A 23,258-nucleotide genomic window follows, 5' to 3' on the forward strand; every position below is an offset into this window, starting at 1 on the left:
TAAATTCAGCAGGTGTGCGCGCACTTTCCACAGCCAGCACGAACAAAAAAAAAAGACAACTAGAGCGCGTATCTTTTCTTGGCGCGATCTTCCTGCTTGCGGAAGCATCCCCGATTATCAGTCCCGGATCGTCCGCAGACTCCCTGAGACGCGATTCGGCGCTCGATTTTACCAATCTATTCCTATGGGGCTTTCCGTCGAACGCAGACCCCGGGAGGCCCGAGGACGGTCCACAGCTGGTAAATCGAGGATGCGCAATATCAAGGGGGACTCACCTGTTAACATTCCTATAGGACCTACTACTTTCATTACCCACGGGCTTAAAAAACCATCGTGTATCAATACGAAAAGTTTTGCAGATCCATAAAAATACTCCAAACGGCCTAGTTTGCTTATTCCGGAGGTATGTCAATTGTGTTCTGAAATAAAAAAATAAAACTCTCGCGTCGAAGACCGCTAGATAAACTAAATGAAGACTAGATAAACTAAAATGCAATTCTTGTTTATTTATTTTTTATTTCAGTAAAAATGTGCAACATTGCTAAAAGAATCCAACTAGGCCGTTAGGAGCATTTTGATGGATTTATAAAACTTTTTATATTGGCGCGCGATTCATTTATAAGTCCACGGATCATGATTGAGTAAGTCCCATAGGAATGGATCAGCTGAGTCCTCCTGAAGCCTAACCGGATCGGCTTTAATTAATTCTTATATCCAGATTTCCGACCCCAAAGAGCGCAGGGGCTTCCTGCGCGCGGCATCCAGAGGAACAGTCGATGTGCCTCCTGCCTAGCGGGGCGGGGGAGAGGGGGGGGGGGGTAAATCAGTCCAATTTGTTTCCGCCCAGGAATATGCTTGTGACAGTAATTGCCAGTATGCCAATGCGCGTGTCGAGATCAAGAAGAGACCGGCTGTCTTTCTTTTTGCGTTAATTAGAAGGGCTAGCAGCATTTTCGTCCACTGACGCATCCTCTCAAAGCGCTGCCCGCCACGCCCAACGCAAGCATCGCAGAGAAGAGGAGCGACTCCGCAGTCAAAAATATGGAGGAGCGTTCGAAAAGAACGCACTTAAAGAAGCGTCATTCAGCTTGTGAAGTAATTCCCCTCGCGGGCCCCTTTTCTTACACATGCATCTGTGCCACTTTCCGCTTTCGTCGACCAGATCTGACGTTCCGAACTGATGCCCGAACGCGAGTGCTTGGGGGCAATTGGTCTCATGTTGCAAGCATGCCACTACAAATAAAGCGATGGATGGTTTCTGGAGGAAGCGAATTAATAAACTCACGAGGGCCAGCACACATGCGCGCGCGTACGTATGTCATGCGCGTTTCCTCGAGCCGTTTACCAGAAGCGGTCGAGCGCGTCAGCGCAGTCACATCTTCAGATCGCGAACGTCTGTTTTGTTCTCTCGGCACTCTGGCCGTCGTTTCGGCGCTCGTCGCTTGCCTAATAAAGCGCCCGCAAGCGGGCGGTGAGGGCGGCCATGTCGGGCTCACCGTAATCAACCCTCTCTCATTTTCGCCCTTTCCACTTGTCTCCTTTGTCTTTAAGGGCCTCAGACTAAAGGAGCTCGACATCCTTCCACATGCGGGTCTACGCCGCACGTCGTCCTAGTGCCAAGAAAGAGAGATAGAGGGAAGCAAAAATAAAATAAAAGTGAAAGGAGGCTAACTGGTCGCTAGCCATCGGTGACCGTGGCCTTGCTTCGTCACAGCGTCTTCTCTGGACGGCATATAAAAAAGGGTAGCGCTGCAGCAGCCCCACATCACGCAGTCTGCTGCCGCGCAAAGCCCGTCTTCGAATTCCTCCCTGCGTACACGCAGCGTCATGAAGGCGGCACTCATCATTGCGTCCGCGCTCCTCCTGGCGACCATGGCCGACGCAGGAGAGTTTCTGTGCCGTAAGTGGAGCGTCCAGAATCCCGAGCGGGCTCCGTCCCCTCCTTCGGTTCACACTTCCCCCTACTGCCCCCCCCCCCCCTTCTGCCTCTGCCATGCTGCATCAACGATTGATCATGGCAATAAGTCAGATTTAACTGTCAAAGGGTAGATCTCCCTGCCCATGCAAAAGGAGACCTGCCCTTTATGCATGTCTGACTGCATACTGCACGCTAACGTTTTTATCTAGGACACTCTACAATTTACTTTTAACGGTTCTTTTTTTTTTCCTTGTGATACGCCGTGAGGCTGCTGCATACGCACTCGGGTGATTGGTATGCGATAGCCGAAAGGGCATTTGATGAAGTAAGGGATCTTCGACGGAGTCCGAGGAACAGATAGTGCAGGTGGCATGCGGGATAGCACGCGTCGCACGGAGCCTAAAGAGAGAAATGAACCGTGGAATTAAGCGTGGTGGAGTATTCTCTGGGATGACGACGGTCGAGTATTGCCGAAGACGTGCGAGCATCCTGCGCGTTTGTTCTCAGCAACAGAGCCCCCTTCAAGAAACAATTTTGAATTCCGTTTACGATGTAAAGCTACAAGTGTGCTATTGATAAGCACCGTTGGGAAGTTGTAGTAATAAACTTTATTATCGGAGCCGACGACTTGCATTCCGTCCTGGATGGGTGACGTTCCTAGTCCGAGATGCCATGTACCCTGGCCGTCCGCCTCGCTTTTTCCACAAGCTAGAGTTGGTCCTCAGGGTCGGGGCTGGTAAGCTGGGCCTCCCGCTGCTCCTCGCTTGGTTGGGCAACGGGTGTTACAACGGTGGCCGCACATCATGTGGTACGGAGATGCTACGGATTTATTACTATCCTTTGGGGATCTTAATTAATCCGTGGGGCAGCGTGCGCTGGAATTTGTACACACGGGCATTTTCATTTTTGGTCTCCATTACAAAAATAGCCGCCGTGTCCAGAAATCAAGCCCGCGATCTCCTGTTCAGCACCTTTAAATAAGTTCTATTTAAATCCCCAAGCCTGCCCCGCTAACTCAATCTTCACCCGGGATCGCGTGGTGTAGCGTGGTGTAAACGCTTTAAGTGTTGGTGTGCCCGCCCAAGCACGAAAGGTCGGCCGCCGGCAGAAAACCCAGCCGATGCCCTGGCAGACCTCTTCAGAGCTCTTGCGAACCTTGCAGGAAGCGTAATTGACCGAGAGCACGGGTGTCTTTCCGAGCAGTCAGCCATGTCCACTGTCCTCTCCCCTCCCCCGGGTTGCCTAGAAAGGTGCCAAATTTACCCTACTCTGATTTAACATAAAACGTGAGCTCGGTTCATTACATCATGCCAACTTGTCGCGAAAAACTTTAGGTATGATGGTTCAAAAAAAAAAAAAAAAATCCGCACGTATTCGGATATCTGAAGCTTCAGGCAATGCAGGTGTCACTCGTACGCTATAGGGCCGTACACGCTCGAATTCAATTAATTGTGTCGGTGTTTTTCGCAACAATACACCCGAATGACCAATCGCTGCGTCTAAGGGAACGAAATGGACGAATTAAGTAGGCCGAATCTTTCCGGTGGTATCTTCATGCTTCCACTCGATAATGTTAAAGCGCAATCCTTATTTTTAGGACCGAACTGATTTAAAAGATAGTTTAGATACTTTAAATAAAACGTTAGAAAGTTTAGACACGACTGATTATTCGAGCGCTACTGATAGTTAAGCAAAATGCCTATCGATCAATGAATTATTCAATCAACAAAAACCGTACGCTGCGCCTCATGATTGGCCTTATTGTCCGTTTATTGCAATGATTCGTAAGTCAGCTGGGTTTGGGGGTAAGGGAGGGTGGGATTGGAGCGTACTTATGGTACTGTTACAAGTACTATGAGTACGGGTTTGGAGAGCTTCAAGCGTGGCTCTACAAGCGCTGTCAGGTGGCACTTCAGCGCCACCGGAGTTTTTGTTGGTTTAGCCTCCTCATTTTTGCGAATATCCGGGCATGATGTTTTACGGCGCAGATAGTATACCTCGTAAACCAAGCCGTATGCCAAGTTCCGTTGTCCGTCAGTTTTGTACCTCCGAAGCAGCTATTGTTCACTCCGGTGAAGCAGACCAAGGGAAACAATCTTTAGAATGTCGTTGTTCAGGGTGTGTGAACCGGCTGATATCGAAACGGAGGGCCTGCTCCTGAGATGCCGTGGCGTGTTCTATACATAGTACTATCGGTGCAACCACGGATTCTGGATGCGTGTCGTGGGCCGGGCGGAGTGAGGGCACCCTCCCTCTACACACTTTTAAGACCCTGCAGCACTACCGAAAATTTACAGGGTTTCTTCAACTTTCTCATGTTATCCCTATGACGACTGAAGGGAAAATCCTGAGTGACGATACTCTTCGAGACAGACCAATGCGATGACTCCCCGCGAGGCGCGCGCCTACTTGGACACGTTGGCGGTACACTTCGGCGCATCTACACACGTGTACTCTGTGTAGCGGCGCGATTTTTGCGCCCATCGTTGATCTATCTTTCTTCCTCTCCTGCGTGAGTATTTTACCGTTAACCATTATGTTCCCGTTCACACTAATTCGCTTTCTCCTTCACATTTTTCATTTTATAAGCGTAAGTACGCGAGCTAATGGGTATTTAACTATTCGCGTTAAGTAACCAGCCAAATGATCTAACTGACCTCTTGTTACTCACTCAGTCATCCTCATAAATAACTAAGTTGTCCACACCTGAATTGCTTAATCATCCATCCTAATTACCCTAGTCATCTACTTATTTCGCTGAGTCATCAATATTAGATAACTTTGGTTCCCTTTGATTCAATTTATTTCACTTATTCTGCATATTTATTTCACTTCAATTGCCTGAAATTCCCCTAAATTTAGTTTAATTCACTTTGATTACCTCTAATTCAGCGTGATACGCCTTAACTTCCGTATCCATCCACTTTGTCGTGTTGTAAGTTACGAGCGGCGCGGAGCACGCACCAGTAAGCTCCTGCGGGGTCGCAGGCAATGCGGTGATGTACGCTGTTGCAAAGCACTCTCTCGGGTCTAATTTCCACGCGAACTGCAATGCATTTTTATGCGTTCAGTAGAATATGTACACGATTGGTGTATAATTGGTGTGGTGTGTCAATAAATTGGTGTGGTCGTCCAATTTTCGTGAAGGTCTACTGAGCAACGAGCTTTCACCTTAATAAACGCTAGCACTCCTTCCTTCGCACCTGGAAAAATTTGTAAAGGTATAATTATCGCCTGCATTTGGCGGCCCCGTGTGTTCTGCTCGTCCAACCGATACGCCTTCCAGTTTCGGCTTTGCTTTCGTCGTACGTTTATTTAAAGAGGCTATCGAATGCGTCTATTGGTGCTACTGACAAGAATAGGGCCAATACCCAACAGCAAATAAAGTCACATAAGCGCGAAGACAATGCCCAGACGGAAAAAGGGGAAAAAATTTTTGAGCGATTTTCTGGATGATATGATGGGCAAAATCAGTAATATTTGGTGGGGTTTTGTGTGGTAACCTAGCCTGAGTACTGTATGCGCTTGTTAGCTTAATTCTGAACGCATTCAGGTTTCTTTGAAGAATTTGAAAAAAAATCAACGATCCTATCTTAAGAGAAAGATGGTTAAAACGCGAAGCCTTCTCCCGTGCAACCTGAGTGAAACTCAAGGTCAGAAATCCAAACTGCTTCGACCGTGTGGGAATGGCGCAATTGGATACGCGTCGACTTCGTAACGCGAGCGTCCCAGGTTCGGTTCCTACAACGGCAAGCGTTTTTTTTTTTTTTTTCTTCACAAGGCGCTTGTGTAAGTTGGCTTTCCTGCCGTGAGTTGTGGAATCAGGATGACGGCGCCAGTAATGCATAGAAAGCTTCGCCCTAAAAAGTGTTCCAGAGTCCCTGCAATGCCAGAGCATCAGTAAGAAGGAGCCATGGCAGGAGCGAACAAGCCGGCGGTGGTTAGCGCGGCACCACGTCTTCATTTTTCTCGTTTGCGTTCGCCTACTCTTCCTTTTTGTTTGTAGCAAGCGTTGGGAGCATAGCTGGCATTACCAAGGGACATCGCTTCGTGGTATTCATCGCTATCAGCTTTGATGTGGGCCTCGCCTCCTTCGTCACTTCTCTAAAAGCCCAAGGTGGATTTCCCAGTGACGATAACAGCAGCCGTCACAAGCTCACGCCCTGCCTGTTCACGAATTTCCATTTAGCTGCGACGTCAACGTACCCACTCCGAATTTGCATGTGCCTACTCAAGGGAATCGTCCCATGACGATGTCAGCTGCCGTCCGAGGCTCATGGCCGATTCGCCCATTCCGATTGGCCGCAACGTCAGCATACCAACCCCCACATATTCTTTCCACACCCAACGAGATGGAACGCTCACGCATTCCGACGTTCTAAGAGGAAATAGGCGCCTCAATAACTTTTAATGGAAATATCCCTTTTATTGACATCCGCCCCTCCGCCTTCCCTGTTTAATTTTACTAGCGCATAGTCAGGAGGGGGATGATATAAATCCTGCTTCTAACCACGTCGAAGGGCCATGTCGTGTGTAGTCACGCCACTGCTGGCCATAGACGTATTCAAAGCACACCGCTATTTTCGAGCGAAGGTTACACACAAAAACTGTCGTATTCCTCGGGATTTCAAGACAGGGCATTTTTCCGTAGGTGTTGTTACCATCCTCAATTTCTCCCCCATAGCAGCTCCCCCACTTATCTACAAGCCCCTCCTGATTATTGCTACGTCCTTCCATGATATCAGGAAGGCTTGCGAACGGCGTTACCACAATCCACAACCCTGCCTATGTTGACGTTGAGGTGCTAAAAAAGCGTCGAAACGTCACAATGCGGCGGCCTAAATAGGGCGCGCCTAGCGAAATGGCATGACGAGAGTAATGCGGCAGCCTCAAGTGCGCGGCCTTCTTGTCGAGGTGGCGTGGGCCGATTTCCCCACGCTTACCCGCCTGCTGCTCTTTCTTCGTCCCCTGTGGTCTCTCACGCCCACTCAGAAATTCATAGAGGCACCACCATGAACTTTGCAAAAACTTCTCGATTGATTTGATTGATTGTAGGGTTTAATGCGCCGACGCAACGCAGGCGATGAGGCGCGCCGTAGTGGAGGGCTCCGGATTAATTTTGACCGCCTGGGGATCTTTAAAGTGCGACGAAATCTCGTACACACGGGCGTTTTTGCTTTTCGCCTCCATCGGAAAAGCGGCCGCCGCGGCCGGGAATCAAACCCGCGACCTCGTGCTCAGCAGCGCAACGCCTTAGCCACTGAGCCACCGCGGCGGGCTTCAAAAACTTCTTGTTGAAGTGAGACTTGTGCAAGCCTGTGTAGATATCTCCACGTTTCAACTAGATTTTTGTGTTCTTAATATTGTCCTTTTTTTTTTCAGATGGTTTTTCGTTTCATTCCGGGTGCGCGCTACGCTTCTATGAAACCGGTCATTCACATTTTTTTTTTTTGGATAGCACGTAAACACCACAAGGTCGTTGCTTCACTTCAGATGACATGTCCATTTCGTGGAATATTCTGCTGCCGAATTTCTACGGCTCGATTCCGAAGGAATGGAGGAGGTGTTTTGCGTCGAACTCTACAAAAGGTCTTTATAGGGCACTCCGACTCCAAATTAAAATTCACAAAGATATCAAACGTTCATCGCAAAGTCTTCTATACCTCTAACACTCTAAGAACTAAAGGAGTCCCACCAATTCCCAAAGGGAATAGAAACCCTTGTCCCATATACGATTCCCTTTTCCAGCATCAGGCAACTCCCTTTTTAGCAGAATAGCCTTACCCTTCACAAGGGAGTCGCAGGCCTCTCGCGGAGAGGGGGTCGAGGTATTCTCACCGGAGTTGCGGGAACCGCGTCCGGCAATTCCCTCACCACGGATCGAATAATTCCTCCAGTCAAGGAGTTATACAATTCTTTACCAGAATCTTGCTATACCTCTGCCACCCCTCAGAATTACCTTATTCCACCAAACAGCATTTTGCAATACTTCACCAGGAAGGGTTAGCGTACTCTTTTCAGAATCATTGTATTCTTTCAACCAGAGTCCCATAATGCCTCCTCAAGGAGGGCTAGCTTACTCTTTGTCAGAACTAATGTATTCCTTTGAAGCAGGATCTATGCACTACCTGCGAGTTGCCGAACTCTACTATTCAGAGGCAGCACGATGTTACCTTTAACAAGACTACACTTTAGCATCCACAACAGCATTAGTGTCAGCCCTCTTTACTTCATGCTTACAAACTGAAGTACGGTAAAATTACTTCACAAGTAAACATAGCAAGGCGTCTTTACAAAAAAAGCTGTCGTTTGTGCTTAGCCGAAAAAAAAAAGACAAATCGTTTTCACACTGCATTTCATGCTTTATTTTGACATCCTCACACACGTCGCTCCACCTGTATTGCAGTTGCTGCTTTTATGACCGAAACCATTTGCTCTGTCGGTGGTAGGCCGAGCATCATCTAAAAAAGCAGACAGGTCCGCTTTGTCTTCGGGGCATACTGGATGTTGAAGGTCCAGTAGACCGCCAAAAGCAAAGCGAACCCGTCCACTATGTCCATAGCCGTCAGCTGGAGCTCTTCGAAGTGCACGGTCACGGCTCCAGATTTCTCCGCAGTTTGGCCCGAGAACAAGATCCTGGGGTAAAGGGAAGTCTCTCCTGGCTCCTGCATAAAAAGCACACAAATGCAAGTACCAGAAGAAACACAAGCGACAGTATTTTGCTCTTCCTTCCTCAGTGGACAAACCACTGTACAAAGCGATTCTCAGGAAAACGAATCGCTAGTTAGTAGTCTATACACTTAAAGCTAACAATTTAGTGACTGCGCTAACGATTCATCAATGTAACATTCACAATTGTCTACTGATGAGGCAAAATGCTCCCTTTAGCAAATTTGAATTGCTGTGATGGTGATTGCTGAGCCTGATTCACAAGTACTACACTGGATTTCACTTACTCAACATACAGAAGACAAATATGCATACCAGCTTTGAGAGCAAGGTCTCTGGCTTTTCTTTCACCAGCAGTGCAACTGAAAAGCCATCTGAGAAGAACGAGAGCACGGATTAATTTAAAGCATCGGGGTCCTGATCCCCTATTCAAATTTTAAACCAACAAGGTCCTCCTCCTCTTTTTTTCCAACCAACCACTTTCAGAAAAAGCAGCCAGACCAACAAGAGAACCTGCAACCTCAGGCCAACCTGCAAGTACTTGGTGCAATGGTGTTATCAAAAAGGATGGCTTGAAGACAAGCAATATTACAGCAAAACTGTCAGCCTCTCATTATTGGAATTAATCATGGGATCAGTGAACAGTAACAAGGCCGAATCATGGAGAATAACAAGAGGCAAGCAGAAAATAAATGCCGCACAACCGCATTCCTAATCCCCATCAATCTTGAAGCTGCACATCGAATCTTACTCGTGACCAAATAAGTTTGTTAAAAAATACTGCAGTGTTTGACAGTTCGAAAAAGCTACAGCATTAATGCACTGCAGTGGAAGCGACACATTTTTAATCAAGCAGAAAGTTGGTTACGCAGTTATGTTATGTCTCTAATGACATTTATAATAAAACACAACTAAGGTCAGTCGATGCTAGAAAGCAAAAGTGCATGCAAATGACACCATGAAGGCTAAAAGACACATTTTTATTTGCCAGATGACTATGGCAAAGTGACCAAAGATGAAGTGTTTATTACTTACAGCTGTCGGCCGCACCAGGCATCTTTGCTCTCTTTCTGCTTCCGAACGCCAGGCGATCACAATATGTTGTTGAACAGCACTATTGTAGAATAGCCCTGGAAACATCCACGGGAAACACCTTTACGTCGTAGCGCCTGTAATAAGTAAAAAAAAGTTCACTATAATGCTAAATGCACGCTGCTTACTAAATACAGCACCTAGCAGCAGTTTTACCACATGTCCGCGTGAAAATATTCAGCCTAAAGTTCTATAGCTTGTCAACACTCGCTATGAAACAAAACGTACTGCAGTATTCATTTTTCAAACTACGTTTTACGGTAGCCGTTACTTGGCCCTTTCTTAAGAAAACAGTACGAAATTTCACCGAAAATGGGCTTCACTCTTATTGCAGTCGCGCAAGGTAATAAGAAAAAAGTCCAATAGACAAAGCAACACGCCTGCGGTTCCGTGAAATTTTGTTGTGGCTACTGTAGCCACATAAACAATTAATCGCGATGAAATTTCCTACCGACAACGTTTTATTAGCGTTAAGTATTGTTTTCTAACAACACGGGACCAGAGGCTACAAGGCAACGCACTACACAATGGGTTCGGAACGCACAAACGTTCACGTTCTTTTTTTTTGCAAGACATCTATGCCAACTTGGAGGTTGAATTGAAACCTTGTGACCTTTGACTGCGTTATATTTTAAGGGGTAACCAAATAAAGCGACGCTACCAACCTAACTGATTGGGTAATAAACTGGTTACGGTGTTGCTGTCGCCGTCGCTCACTTCTGCCTCGTCAGACGCGCCAGATGGGAACGGAACCGACGGATAAGCCCGGCGGCAGTGTAATTACCTTGTCGCTCGACAATATATTTACGTTGCTCAAGAAGATAATGAAACGAAAGCCAATTTATAGCTAGCGCTGGACACATGTACGATTAGTACACGCGATTCGCATGCGACTGATCGTTACGATTGATCGTTAGGGCCTGTTTTGGGTCGTTCGCAGGTCCGAGGAGGCTCACGACGTGCGACTGGCAAGCCAGATGCAGTCGTGCCATCATTGCGATCGAGAGTCCGCTGAGCCCCAACCGCCCGCAACAGGCTTGCGTTGCTCGGGTCGGCTCGGGTGTTGGGAACCTTAGGCTTAGCATTCTGGCGGACATTTGATCGCCGCTATCTGTGCAACTGCGGATGACAATCCGTAACACAACTTTTCACCACACTATCATCCTTTTTCTCGCATGTGAAACTTTATTTGGGCTATAACGGCCGTTTGAGCGATCGGTGACCAAGACATCTGCGTAGCCTGTTTGGATGCTTCCGCGCAGGTATCGCCATCTCTCGACCGCTCGGCGCACCGCGCGCCGCGGCATACACGGCCGGTCAGCGCAGGCTTGCATAGCGGCAGATATCTGATCGCCGCTTTTAAAATAAGCCCTGGCAACAATCCCTACCACAATTTTTCACCACATTAACACCTACTTTTTCGCATGTGGAACTTCTTCTTAGCGAACAGATTGATTCGGGAGAGCAGCGACAAGCGGTTGCTACCGTGGTCTGCGCCGGTTCGAGCCGCTGAGTGTGTCGAGCTGGCAGGCGCGGCCGGCGTGAGCGCGGACTGTTCCCGAAGGCAGAAAACGCTTCAAGATTGCTTGCTTTATCAATTTCTTGCGAAAAAACGCGCGGAATCTGCAAATTCAGCTCAGCGATCGTCGTAGTTGACCATAAAGCAAAAACAGTGGGCGGAGCGACGCCGACGACACATCGCATGCGCGCATCGGGCCATGTGTCTCAAATTCACGCGTACGGCTACTCGTGGCGACAGTCGTAACGATCAGTCGCATGCGAATCGCGTGTACCAATCGTACATGTGCCCAGTGCCTAAAGAAGCCAGCTTAATAAATCCGCAACTCTTATACTGCACACGAGTCTTGTTTCAACGCATGCTGAACGTCGTGAACCCGCGATGGGAGCACGGCCGCTTGTTCGAAAAACACAAAGCCGGAAAAAGGATAGCTAGAACTGGTGTCACACAAATGAAAGCACATGTATGTGACCACTTAATTCTTCGCAAGAACCAACAAGGCTAAGCAGCACTCACGAGCGCCAGTTGTTATAAATAAAGCTGAAGTTTTGGCGGGAACGAGCGCGAGCTCGATCCCGTACTGCGCAAGAAAAACTGAAATGGTGACTTACGTTTTCAGCGGCGGCCGCAGCAGCCAAACGATGTTATTCCACCAGTCAGGTATACTTCAAACACAGCCACCGACACCAAAACGCACCTCACAGACACGTACAGGAGTACTACGGCGGTTTCAATGCCACAAAAGAGACGGAGACATCGGAGAGACGCGTCCGTACGCCAGCCCCGCCGCGATGAAAAGACCGCGCAAAGGTACAACGCTCAAGTAGTCCGACGGACACCGTTGCGTTAGAACACACAAATGACCCATTCCTAGAGGACGTGTAACACTACCTCGCACGCTCTTTTGAATACGCTGCACTTTATTTTAAGTACGCTTTGTTTCATGGCCCGGCGCTGTGGCTGTTTGGGTAACTACTTTTTCATACGATTTCAAAGAGTTCGCGTCCGCCATAGAGGTGTTTGCCTTTTTGCACACCTGAAAGCGTGCAGCTGAAGTTGATAGAGTCGATATACTGTTCTATTCTCTCTCGCGAAAGGGGTACAACCGCCGCTTAGCTCCATCAAGAGCGGGGAGAGTTCGCCAGCAGTTTTATTCTGGTTTCCTAGTAGAGTGAACACGCCATCTAACGCCACGCGTGGTGCGGACGGTGTCAAACGACCCTGGCAGGAATAGGAACGCTGTTTGATTCTTCAACTACTCCCCACATTTCTTAGAGTGAACCAAGGGGATCGCATACATGCATCCACGTTCCCTCAAATTCCGAGAACTTTAGCGGCTTTACCGCAGTGCGCTCACAAAATGGTCACTACTCTATTCATTTCGTTGGAGTATCAGGGAGGCCCTGCATCAGAGGTAGCAATAACGACTGGTATCAGCCAAACAGGAACTACCACAATTCCTAACAAACGAAACTGGGTGGTTCTCCGCGAAACGCATCAATGCAGCTCACCGAAACTTTCCGGAGCCAGAGCTGGGGTGATACCGCGTATGATTCCCTTCGGTGGCTCTTTACGCAAACTTCATTAAGCGCTTTGCAATATTGTTTGGCTCGCACATTTACAGAGTGACGTTAAATAATCGGGAACATGCCACTGGAATTTCTCCATCGGCTCATCGCGAATACATGTAGAAAGGAATAGGCTACACTCTTTTTGCCCTTACATTCCTACCCCTTCTAACCCACTGTTCTGGACTCATGGTTATCGCTCGCGATGACTGCTCCCAGCCATTCGCCCCTACCAGCCTTGAGCAGCAACAATGTTTACCTATAAGACACCTTATTGTATTAGGAATGGGAGTGTCATGCTTGCAAAAAATGACCGCTGTCATTCGGTGGCCTAATGTCTCCCTATCCTCGCGGCCACGCGCTCGGAGGAACTGGGGAAAGAGGAGGATTGGTGCAGAGGTGAGTCACGTAGCACAGCGACAGCCTATCACCAGCGTGCTGAGAGGGTGACAAGCCGAGGCGGCAGTGGAGCTGCTTCCGCACCGCTGCCGGTCCAGTTGCTGCTCTGCCACGTTTCAGTGCGTCGCGTAGTGTGAAATGTAGTGTGAAGCAAGCGCAGGTGCGGACTAGACGCCAAAATAGAATAATAAGAAGTACGGCAATGAGATACAGGTACGGCTAAACGACAAAATGGGCGACATGCAGCCAATGACGCCGCTAAGCGAGCAATGAGGCTTACTGGCACAGGGAAAGAGCGTAAAGCGCGGATGGCACGGCGTGCGGATAATCCTGGCAAACGCCTTGCGAGAAGAGCCGGGGTGGGGGCTTCTCTAGGAGCGACGCGTGCGCGACAGTCCGATCCTCACGTTCGCGAGGCAGAGGATGCGATGGCATCCCTAATGATCCGCCAATAGATCTTCTGATAACTTTTAATGGATAAGCATTCTATGGTTGCATCCGTCGTGAAATCGTCCGTTCGTGCGGGACATAATTCGTTGGGCGCATAAAAATAAAGGCCCTAGGGCCCTCATATCTTGATATCATCGTCAGCAACAGTAGTTCATTTCTGTCCACTGCCGTACGAAGGCCTGTCCCATATTCATCGAGCCGTTCCTGCCTTGTGATTCCCTCGCCCATTCTCTGCCTCGGATTTTTTTCCCCTCTCATCCCTACATGGTGTAAATTGTCTTTCCTACCTCGTCTCTCGGACGCCCATGTTACCTTGGTGGTCCACCGGCTGTCCGTTCTCCACATGAAACGCCCAGCCCAAGTCTGAAGCTGCGGTGGAAGTTGCGGTTGAAGCTATGACGGCGTCACTCCGAGTTTTTTCCCTAATATAGGTCACCCATATCGTAAGCGTTCCTCCAACCATGCGTCTTTTCATTAGTCCTTGAGCTGATTTAAGTTTTCCTTCAAGGCGCTTAGTAAGGCGCCAAGTTTCTGCCGTCACCGGCAGTACGCATTGGTTGTATACCTTTTTTTCAGTAACTGAAATAGCCTACTTCCAGAGTTATTACCGAATACCCCTCCTTAAACCAATTTATTCATCTAATGCCCCTGAAAACCAGTTTTTTCTGCAATACGTTCGAAGACAGCTGCGAAGCCAACCTTAAAGGGACGGATTGTGTACACTGTACGAAGTCCCCGTAGGTCTTCTTCACCACAGCACTCAATAACGGCCAATTGAAGTGACCACGTGCGCAAATTTGGCGAATGACGAAGCCCAACATTGATTTTACTATAAAAAAGTGCATGTTCGCACGGACAACACCCGAGGCTTGAATGGCATTTAGCATTGCGCATTGTCCCGGCGCAGATGCCCTTTTAAGTGCAGAGAACTTTAGGGGCTCGCCTTGTCGTAGCTCGCTCGCTGGACTCAAGTAGAGCCACACCACGTTCCGTCGTAACGGCTGACGTCGCGGCGTAACACAGAGGCTTAAGCCAAGCAGTTTATATAGTCATAAGCGTTCGAAACTCGTGAACCGCTGGCGCTTGCCATACATCTCCCCGTTTAGCGCAAAGAAAACTGCTGGTACATTTGAGGCAAAATATACGTAATTAACCGGAGTGCAAGCGTTTATTTAGTTAGAAACGCTCGTTGGGTTGGTTTTTACGATAGTAAGCGAAAAAAAATGGAAAAGCAAGCACAAGAAATGGCAGCATCTTCACTCCGTGGATTATAACGAGGGTGCGGGGTACGGGGACTCGAAATGACATCCAAGTTGCGCCCGAAGTGACATCCGATTTGCGCCCCGACCGTCATTCGACTTGAGCCGAGAGTTGCACCTTGATTATTCCCTAAATTAAACTGCAACTCACGGCTCAAATCAAATTTCGCTTGATTTTCGCTTGATGGTGCTGTGCGCACGGATGGACACGTACGGACATTGGGAGGTCCTAAGGTACTCCTCACCGTTACAGGCCAGGGAGTAAGCCGTTTGACTCTCGGGTACTTACTCACGGTCGTAGCCGAATGGGTAAGACGACTGACACTAACTCTGTCTGGTCTACCAGACACAGGTTCGAATCCTGCCTGTACCTGTGCATGTGTGATTTTCTGCTATTATAAATGCTATGCGCACGGACGCGGACAGACATCGCACAGTCATAAGGTACTCCGCACCTAAAAGAACAGAACCAGGAGCTGGCGCAGTTCCAGGCAGGTGGCGCGTGAGAACTTCGAAGGCGGGAAATTTGAATTGAATTGGGTGGTAGCAGTGAGCGGATAACGGCGCAACAGCCGATTACGGCAGAATCACTGCTGTGCACTTCCGACAGCTTTCACATTGAGTGGAACGGCTTTTTTTCTATACTGGTCGATAAAAGTGAAGGGCGTTCGCAAGGCAGTCGGTGGGTATACTTAATCTAAACATTCCCGACGACCGTATAGCCAATCGCTATACACCTCCCCCCCCCCCTTTTTTTTTCGCTCTAGTTGAATCCTCGGCCACGTCATTCGTCGAATTTGCGCAGTAGGCCACTTCGATTGGTCATTCTGGAGCATTCGGGGTGAAGACATACGGAGACTTCTGAGAGAGTAGCCGCTAGCCCACAAAACAATAACATGGTGATCATAAAGTTATCTTTCGCACATTGCTTTTGTATGTTGCAGTGAAGCTTGGCCACAAATGATAAAGGCGCTGTCTCAGTTAACGTCGTCGAGGTGTGACGAGATAAAAAAAAATTTAAAACATCTAGCCGATATATAAAAAGCGTCGGTTATACTGTTACGACCACCAATGAGCCACGTAAGAAAACCTAGGAGTAGTCTGCGGACGTGCAACGGACGAGGCCAGGACGCTTTCGAACTCGGAGGATTCCCCGAAAAAAGTTCCCTGCCGTCTTTTTTTTTTTCTGTTTGACATGGACGTCTAAAAAGTTCACGGCCAAATTTTAGTTAAGCACCTAGTGCGCTATTTGAGATGTGTCGCCTTTTGTCTGTTTGTTGCTATTTCCGAAACGGCATTTCTAACAAGGACCAAGTAACCCTTCATGCCTACTTCCTTTTTTTATTTATTTGGTGGATATGCAATACACATCACTGAGAATTTGCTAAAAACATGCAGAATTCCTCCCTTTATTGAGCCTCTTGATGCCGCTTGATTGCAGGTCTGTCGCCAGACAAGGTCCCCAAGGCACTCGACTGCCTTGCAGACAACGTGAAACCCGAGGTATGCATTGGTGGTGGTGATTGTGGTTTGCGGGAAACGAAAGAAAAGGCTCGTGCATGCCGGGATCCTTCCTTCTTTGCTTCTTCCTATTCTTGTTTCTTTCTTTGTTCTTTCACCTTTTCGCGTTTGCGAACGGGAATTCGGTAGCTGGAAAGCTATGCTATTCTCTTTGTGCTTTGCTTCCCCAAAGAGTGAGTGTGGTCTCCACCGCTTCCGAATACACAGTGCCATTTCCATCGTTGCCTGCACCAAGCATTACCTGTTTTTAGGGACTGCATCATGCAGCGGGTATACTGAAACTAACTTGAGTGCGCATACACTGCGTAACGTAGCGCCTGCAGTAAAAAAAATTGAAGAGGACGTAGTGAAAAAAATAACGCTTATTAAGGTCTTTACATTCTAGAGTGAGGAACGCTGGAAGCTTCCGCAGATCAGGCCAGTTTTTATTAACAGTATTCTGAGGCGAGCGTAACGGGCGCTGTTGTTGTGGTAGGCCAGAGAGACGAAACCAGCCGAGTCGAGTACAGGAGTGGAACTGTTTATTGCGTGACGTATGGAAGTGGCCCTGGCTGTAGCTGCCTGAATGGGTGATGGGTCTTACAGTAGATGGCAGAAAACGGATAGGAGCGCAATGCTAGTTTAGACACATAGGCATATAGAGAAGGAATGATTTCAGAGCGAAGGGCTTGACGGAGGCATGCACGGCTAGGACGACTCTAGACCAGTGCTTCTCCGTAAAAAAAAAAAAAAAAGGGGGGGGGGGGAAATGGCAGTAGAGGAGAGGTACTTGTCCAACAAAATACGGACACTGGCCACTGAAAGGTGCAGAACGGGAAATCTTGAGAAGCGAGCATGGTGAACACTGGGTGGATTTGACCTTTTGTTCCACTGCACAGGGGGAAAAGGCATCTGTCGGCAAAGTAACGCCTATCGCGTGGATACAATGAAAAAAGAGGGGAGGAGAATGGAAGGGGGCTTCAGCCCATGAAGCTTGAAGTCCGGTGACGACTCTGTTCGTCGTTCCCTTAAGTTCAGCGAGGAGAGATAAGGAGAGGGAGGGGCAAAGGAGGAAAGAAGCAATAATACAGCACACAGTGCCCGTGAAAAAAAAGGCTATCGGTGTAAGCTGCCGCTCGCACCACACGCACAGTGTCATTTGGCTTTCTCCGCCGTGACCACACTCGCGAAAAAATTTCGAGCATGCATTTGTATATCGTGCGAAACGCAAGCGAAAGCTGCTTAATGAATCTCAGACCCGGCCATCCGCAGATTCGCTTATGCCATTTCGATTTCTTACGTTAATTAATGCATGGGCGGTCGAGTTCATAAGATACAGTAAATATGAACAGCACGGGACTTGAGCACAGAGAGCGCGAGCACGTAAGCGCCGCAACGATGACGGTAGCAGAAAACGCCGACAAGTGACCGACGAGCGCTAGCCAACGAACCTAGCTTTCCTTGCCCCGCAAAAGAGCCTGACAAGAACAGGCCGGGCACTTTTTTTCTGATAGCTCGTAGCAGGGCACGTATACAATGAGAAAACAGCATGCCCAATGGTGCCCCTGACAGCGCGGCGAGTTCTTGACTGATAACGGCGAAACAAAATTTAGCGCCGTACCATCAACGGTTCCGACTTAATTTCTGCTGCTTTGAGGAAGACGGAGGCTGCCATCCCGCATTGAAAGCTTATAAACTCGTAAAAATGCTAAGACCTTATTTTTGTTCCTCAGTACATTTCGCAAAGTCCACAAAAGTATTTTCCCTCCAAGTAGTATAACCAATGACGTACGACCGACGCGTATAACGAAATCTCGTTCGTCTCTTCTTGGGCTGCCTTTTCTACAGGACAATGCACGGGCGCCTCGACAAAGAAAAATGTAAACGTCAGAGCCTTAAATGGGTACGGCCAAAGTGTACGCGGAAGCTAGGTCGGCTGCATTCAGACACGCTCCAAGGTTTCTGTTTTCTGAGTATGCAAACCAGCTTGGGATTTTCCCTTAACTGGTTCGCCTTAAATTACTCCCGTGTTTGTGAGCACATTCGGGGCGAGGCGAGACCGAAAGGACACCTTTCATAGGATGCCTGCAATTTACAAGCAAAGTGCTACGTAGGCTGAAGGAGGGGGGTGGGGGCAGTGAATTAGCGAAAGCACTGCGAAAGTTTTGATGGTCTCCGCAGTAACAGATGGTCCTGGTCCATTACTGCTGAACGCGCTCGAGCACCGGAGCTTAACCGGATCAATACTGCTGTCAGTATTGTCGGTGTGAGTGGTCGGTATTGAGTAGGACATCAGTACGTAGCAGTTTGGCAGTTGGAGTTGCAACTTCTTAAAATGGTAAAAAAGGTATTTCTCTGTGCACTTTTTGTGACCCCGTGCCGCCTCTAGGCCACTAAATAAATAACGAGGGAAAACTGATGGCACTTACAAGCAAAAGCAACGTCGAACTGAGCTACTTGAGCATGTTGCCTAAACTGTTCGAGGCCGCTGAAGCTTAACTGTTTCTTCCATTTCTTATTTATTTGCGATCTATTTTTCGACATTTCACATTCACAGTCCGGAAAATTTAGACCACCTTCGCAATTGAGATGCGACGACTGAGGAAGCAACGGAGCTGGTGGTATTCACTAGCTTCAACGTGGCTTTTCTTAGGTCTGCCAATCTGATCGGCAGACTGGACACTGATGCCGCCTAGCGCACGTCGGCTCTCACAACTAGAAGAACGCCTAAAGGGAATGCTGAGGCCCCGAATGCGATTCAAACTGCATACTGAAACTTTTTGTTCATTTCCGAAAAAAATTATGTTATAAAAAAAAATTACGAAGAAGAAATTGACGTGGGCAGGGCATGTAATGCGAAGGCAAGATAACCGTTCGTCATTAAGGGTAACAGAGTGGATCCCTAGAGAAGGCAAGCGTGGCAGGGGGCGGCAGAAAGTTAGATGGGCAGATGAGAACAAGAAGTTTGCGGTGATAAAGTGGTGGTGGCAGTTGGCGCAGGACCGGGATAATTGGAGACTAATGGGAGAGGCCTTTGCCCTGCAGTAGGTGTAGATAGTCTGATGATGATGATGATGATGATGATGATGATGATGATGATGATGACGACGATGACTGGAACTGCCTATTAAGACGTGGCTGCACAGCCGGACCATTTTTGTGTCTCCGCGGGAAACTGCCGTCTGTGCGATGTACCGTAAGCAATTGAGCACTGCTGCATAAGTTGTAAGGATGCCATACTGTTTTGGGATGTCCTACAAAGAAATCTTAAGAAGGACTTTGCGTTGACGCCACATAGTGCAAAGTATCTTGTATCACCAGAATACGGTGATGTGCCATGATTGTTTTTTTTCTAATCACTTTGCATATCTTCGAGATAACACTTTTGCAAAATAATTATTAATCTTAAAAATGTCTACGACCAAAATGTTTTACGCCCTGACTAGTACCCCCGGCTCATTAGCAGCTCACTGTTGCCCCTGTTTTAAACCAAATGTACATAATGGTTCATTATTTTTAGCTTCGTTCTTCATCTTGTATCCAACTCATCTGTATGTGTACGTAGTTATAAATGTGTGTTGTAAAGATCATTTCATACATTGACTTATAGTGCAATAAATACCAATGTGGAAAGCCAAAAGGCGATGATAGCGCAATGGGATAAAAGCCCGTTGCATAACGCGAGAGACCCAGGTTCGATTCCGACCACGGGAATTGTTTTTTTTTTCTTGGAGCGCGCACTCCCCACACCTCCTGCTCGTCGTCTCCTTACCTCCTCGCCACTTTCCCTCACTCTTCTTGGCCTAGCATGTTCCTCCTCTCCACTTTGCCGCGCCGAGTTTTGAGCGACGCCAGGGGCGGATGGAACTCAACCACAAACAGATCCGCTGTTAAAAGCAACTGCGATTCTACGTACCTAAATGTTTTTAGCTCATAAAAAGTCTTCGTTCAGTACGCTACTCCAGTATCTTGCAGGCATGCTAACACGTTCATCTACCAGGCGCTGGTTGCGTCCACGAAATTTTATTAGTTTTGTAGTGTCCCTAGCTGTTTGAATATTTTTTACCTAAAGTCATTTACCACGCAAAATGCCTAAGGTGGTCTCTTTTTTTTTTTTTTTGCGTCACTTTTAGACGTGGTAGGCGCCTCCATAACTCCCCATCGCCCCAGGCCTATTTTCATGTATTTCCTTCAACCTTGCAAATTTGGTGCGCTGCCTTTTTTCGCTTATTTTGTGTCTTGTTGCGAAAAGATATTCGGCATAAACGCAATTTGTCAGCTGTGCGAGTTCTAGCCTTTGATTATTTGCAGCTTTTCTCTGGTCAGACTGCATGCGTTGACTCTGACTCGTGCATACTGGCAGAAGATAGTAAAATTGTGTTTCCTCCTTCAGGTCGCTGACTACCTCAAGAGGCTTCCTCAGAAAGGTGCCGGCTTTGTAATAAATGCTTGCAAGGCAAGCGCGAACTTCGTAAGTTCATTGTTTTATGGGCTCACTTAATAAATTGTCAACATCTCAACTTGCTGTGAGTGAGTGAGTGAGTGAGTGAGTGAGTGAGTGAGTGAGTGAGTGAGTGAGTGAGTGAGTGAGTGAGTGAGTGAGTGAGTGAGTGAGTGAGTGAGTGAGTGAGTGAGTGAGTGAGTGAGTGAGTGAGTGAGTGAGTGAGTGATCCAACACTCTAGATAATGCACGAATAATTTAAACTAATTTATAAATCATGATTGTTTTGATCACTCGATTTTAAATTCACCACAATGTTGTTTTTTCAGCAAATAAATTTTGGGTGCTATCAAAAGTAGTAGTATTTGCATTTTAGTTCTGTATGGCACCGATGGCAAAAGAGCGCCAGTGATTTCGAGTGCTGATCTACCAACGTACACCTAACTCAAGCATGTAGACCTGAGAAAGTTCACCTATTATAGTTATCGAAGTCATGGATAAGCCAGGGGCACACTGCTTGCAAACGTGTCCGTCCGCTGGTTGAATTCTAAAACGGTTTTCTACTCTTCATTTCAGGAAGAGGTCATGCGCCTTATTTGGACGGTAAGGACTCCCTCTTGCTTGTTTCCTCTTGTTTCTGTACCGAGGAGGCACAAAACGCTTTTAAATGCGTTTAGAAAGGCCTAACGATAGCTCATAGTTATCAGTTGCAGTTTACTGTGCAATGTCACGAATCATGCGCGAGATGTTTCAGCTTCCACGCATTATGCAAAGCCCTATTCAGCATCTCGGGCTTCGAGAGTGTGGATGTCAGCAGCTACACTGCCAACGTGAAACGAAATCACGGGTTCTGTTGTTGCGATCAATACACGCTGAATAAAGTGGGCTGCGCGATAGCATGCGGCTGTACAACCATTCTGCAATGTGATTGATTAATCGAAGTCGTCCAAGGATCTCCGTCGCAGTGTTTCAGTGTCTGAAATAATCGTATAAAGGCTCGAAAGTAATGCTTCACCTCAGGCATGTGATTGATGAAGGCAAACCAACTTCACTAATATTCAAATGGTGGGGCCGAACGCAAGGCAACAGTTGAAGTGCGACACTTCAACACAAAAATTTCTTCATGGTATTGTCCTTACACAGAATATTCTGATGACACTTACGCTGCCAGGGCAATTTCCGGGAGTAAGCGGTGTGTAAGAAGCTGGCAAAGAAATAAAAACCATTCTTAAACATCCGATTACAATGCAAAGCATCCAACCAGCTCTGAGTGATTAGAACGTTTTAATGTCCCCGGCCCTAGAATGAAAAATGAGACGGGAGGAGCAAAAGTGTCAGAGATGGAAGGGAGCAGGAAGGGGCTGCGTAGACTGCTGGTGAATGGACAGAGCGAAATAAATGGGAATGAGAAAGCCACCACCACTAGGAAATGGATATTTAAGTAAGTTAAAGTAGAAATAAGCGCTAATAATGAAGACGTAGCGGCAGTAAATAATTGCGGGCGAATGGGACGTGTCAATACACCAGTACATAGTAGTGGCCGCTATCTTTCGGTCACTATTTTTTCAAGGCTTCAATAGCACTGCAGGGCACCTCGATTCAGTTTGGAGCCAGCTTATAGTATGGTTCGTGGTTTCGGTTACGAATGGAACCTGATGTTTTGAGAAGAGATCTGTGGCAGGCATTATTTGCTTTCAGACGGTAAAAATTACGCACCGCCTTTCTGCTGTAGACACATTCCCAGTCATTCGATATGCGACTCAAAAGGAGTTTGACGTGTGCACTTGACCTACTTCCGCGCGAGTGTTCGACTCGCTGTTATTGTACGGTTTTCCCCAACATTTTTTTAATGTTTCTCCTTCTCATTTCTTTTCCAACAGGAAGACTACTTACAGGAGATTAACAATGCTGACAAGATTTGCGAACCGAAATTCTGAGCTGTTCCCGGCTTCCGAACACTGTTACATGGGCATTTACCAAATAAATTGTGATTCGTTTAGCGTTCACTACATCTCATTCTTCCGCGTCCGGTCTGTGTGTAAACACCACGTACATGTTTCCACCATTCACCTCTCAGAAAGCCAAGGAGGAAGGAGGAGAAGGAGGGAAACGTTTTATTGAGCAAAAAAAAAAAAAAGTACAGGTGGATGGCGTCCTGAGAGGGTGGAAGGGTGGTGCGGATGCCACGACGTCTGTCCTCTGACGGAGAAGCCCAGAAGTTGAGTTCGCGGGCAGCGGCATATGCCGCCTTATTCCCTGCAAGGGAGGCGTGCCCACGTGTTCCCACTATCAGGATGGTTGGGGGGAGCCGTGAGGTATCGGCGGATCTTGAGTGCCTGGTGATGGATGCGGCTGAAGACGGTAGTAGCGACAGGGTTGCTGGGAGTCCGTTTGGATGGTAAGGTGAGCCGAACTGGGAGATGCGGTTCTCAGAACGCCTAAA

The 23,258-nt window shown here is 47.7% G+C and overlaps 2 long non-coding RNA genes across 2 annotated transcripts; one reads left to right on the forward strand and one right to left on the reverse strand.

The window, feature by feature from the left end:
* The first annotated feature begins 1,732 nt into the window (after positions 1-1,732).
* On the forward strand, positions 1,733-22,821 carry LOC144142369 (uncharacterized). The gene is made up of 5 exons (XR_013316968.1): positions 1,733-1,900; positions 16,316-16,377; positions 20,768-20,845; positions 21,392-21,418; positions 22,696-22,821. It is a non-coding gene; the product is annotated as an uncharacterized LOC144142369 (long non-coding RNA).
* Positions 8,419-11,963, reverse strand: LOC144142377 (uncharacterized). The gene is made up of 3 exons (XR_013316976.1): positions 11,810-11,963; positions 9,623-9,756; positions 8,419-8,583 (listed from the first exon to the last, which is right to left on the reverse strand). It is a non-coding gene; the product is annotated as an uncharacterized LOC144142377 (long non-coding RNA).
* Positions 22,822-23,258: the final 437 nt, after the last annotated feature.

This window comes from Haemaphysalis longicornis, unplaced genomic scaffold (genome assembly GCF_048455015.1).
Source record: "Haemaphysalis longicornis isolate Haplotype H1 unplaced genomic scaffold, Haemaphysalis longicornis Haplotype H1 scaffold_1, whole genome shotgun sequence".
In the NCBI taxonomy this organism is placed as follows: domain Eukaryota; kingdom Metazoa; phylum Arthropoda; class Arachnida; order Ixodida; family Ixodidae; genus Haemaphysalis; species Haemaphysalis longicornis.